The following is a 2,525-nucleotide window of genomic DNA, read 5'->3' as shown; positions in this document are numbered from 1 at the left end:
ACAGAGAAAACAAGACTGGAACTAAATAGTCAAAGAAGAGAAATTGAACAAATACTAAACAGATTAAGAATCTAGAATACAAAAACACAAAACTGATATAAAAGAGGACAATAGGGGGAGACAAAGGGCTATGACAGAGAGAAACTATGACACAATCAGTGACTTGGAAATGTCCATGTATCCATGTCCTGATCCCTGACTTGTCTCAAGTAAATTGGCTGTAAAATTTTTACTTTAATCCCTGTATTTAGAAGAAATTGCTCACAGGCCTAAAATGTAGGAATGGATGTATATTAACAAATGGAATGAAGGTGACCACACAAAATATGAAATATCTTTGGTTCATACTTACTACAAGATCACAGCATTTTCTTGTCATCGTTCCCCCCCTTACTGTCCCACCTTTTTCTGATTTGGAGTTGTAGGGGAAAAAGTGCAATGCATGAATTTTTGCTTCTACAACACAGCTGGCAACATTTCTGCTGTGTGTGAGCCTGATCCTGTCAGATCTCAGAAGCTAAGCAGTGTGGGACCTGGTTAGTACTTGGATGGGAGACCTCTTTGGAACACCAGGGGTTGTGTGTTTGTCCAGGTGAAACTGGAGTTGCGACAGGAAGGGCAGCCATTGTAAAACCTGTGCCAAATATCAATGCGGATATGACTGTAGTGACCCCGACCAAAACAGGAGCAGCCAAAAGGACATCAACATTTCAACTTTATCCATAAAAGGTTGGAGCTGGTGGCTCATGTCATGCATATCTGGCACCATCTACAGTTGCAGATATATCGACATGAAAATCTACACCTTGAATATACAGTAAGACAGCACCATCTGGTATTGAAGATGACGTTTTTTCACTGTAGTGCATGTGTAATATGATTATTTGTTATTAAAGCGTTCTGAATTGGTGTTTCAGGAAAACACAGCAAGTAGCAGCCAAATGTCTGGCTCCAAAGCAAAAATTTGACTAGAACTTAAAGAAATCAGAAAGGTCACATTAAAAGGGTGAGGAGGAACATGATTTGTAATAGAGACAAATCATCACATGGCCTTTTATTTACTGATGTAGTTAGCATATTTTTCTGAACATAAGATGACCCCCTTTTTTCAAGACATTTTGTAAAAAGTCTTTGTGGAGACCAAATCTTAATTTTTTAAAAGAAATACTTGTACTTGTAAACACTTCAAAAGAAAACTAGATTTTATAGGAAAGCCCTAATTGTTTATCAAGAAAAGTACTGACAAGAGTCGCCTGACAGTCTTGTGGAAGTGAGTGTCCGTAGGAGCATGGTAGACTTCTGTGACTGTTAGCATTTTTAAGAAGGTTGTTTTGACCTCACCATCTTCTAAAATTTCACTTGATTGAACTGCATTTCATGGGTGCATGAGAATTGTTTGATGACTTTGCTACCTTAATCACCATGAGCTGCATCTTGGCATTGTAAACTCTCAGTTATGCAGACTCCATGCTTGCATCATGACACCCCCCGGTAGAAAAGCACTGGAATGCATTTCATCACAGCATTTTCATTGGTGGAAAAAAGTGCTGTGCATGGATTTTGTTTCTGTAACTGCAATAGAGGTGACAAGTTTACAATGCATACAGTAATCAAAACAAGTCGCCAGCAACATTTAAATTTCCTGCAACTGTTTCCATAGAAAGATAGAGGGGGTGGTGCACAGTTGTTTCACTGAGACAGAATTGGCTCGAGGCACAAATCTGTGGAAGGCTACAGAAACAATTCTGGTTTGAAGGTCCCAATGAGCACAGTGGCCTCCACCCATCATCCATAAATGGAAGAAGTTCAGATCCACCAGGATTCTTCCTAGAGCTGGTTGCCTGTCTAAACTGAGCAAGTGGGGGAGAAGGGCCTTAGTCAGGGAGGTGATCATTAACCTGATGGCCACTCTATCAGAGCTCCAGCATTCCTATGTGGCAAGAGAACCTTGCAGAAGGACAACCATCTTTGCAGCAATCCACTAATCAGGCTTGTACGGTAGAGTGGCCAGAGGGAAGCCACGCCTTAGTAAAAGGCACATGGCAGCCCACCTGGAGTTTGCCAAAAAGCATCTGAAGGAATACCAGGCATCATATTTGGAGGAAACCAGGCACCATCCCAACAGTGAAGCATGGTGATGGCAGCAGCTGAAATTTTTGCAAAGAGAAGCAAATGCAAGATACTGTGACTAGCTGATGTAAATTCCACGTGGAACACCTCTGTAAGATGCAAGATCAGTGACAGACTTCAAAGATGCGTAAATGCCCAAAAGGTTGCCAGAGTACATTATGATCTCACATCATTGAGCAAGTGGGAAGCACGAGCACAAATTTACACCTGTGAAAAACTGGCTGACGTGATCTATGTTTTCTCTCGGATTTGACAATTATTAGCCAATGTGACTAACTGCTACTAAGTGTTGCTTATTCATGTGAAGCACCTCGGGTCGACGTGTGCTGTGATTTGGTGCTGTATAAATAAAATGATTTGACAAAAGGTTAAAAATAATCACATTGACCACTTAC

The sequence above is a fragment of the Thalassophryne amazonica genome, chromosome 22 (genome assembly GCF_902500255.1).
Source record: "Thalassophryne amazonica chromosome 22, fThaAma1.1, whole genome shotgun sequence".
NCBI classification, from domain to species: Eukaryota; Metazoa; Chordata; class Actinopteri; order Batrachoidiformes; family Batrachoididae; genus Thalassophryne; species Thalassophryne amazonica.
The sequence above is the reverse complement of the archived record's forward strand: the minus strand, read 5'-3'. Positions refer to the sequence as shown.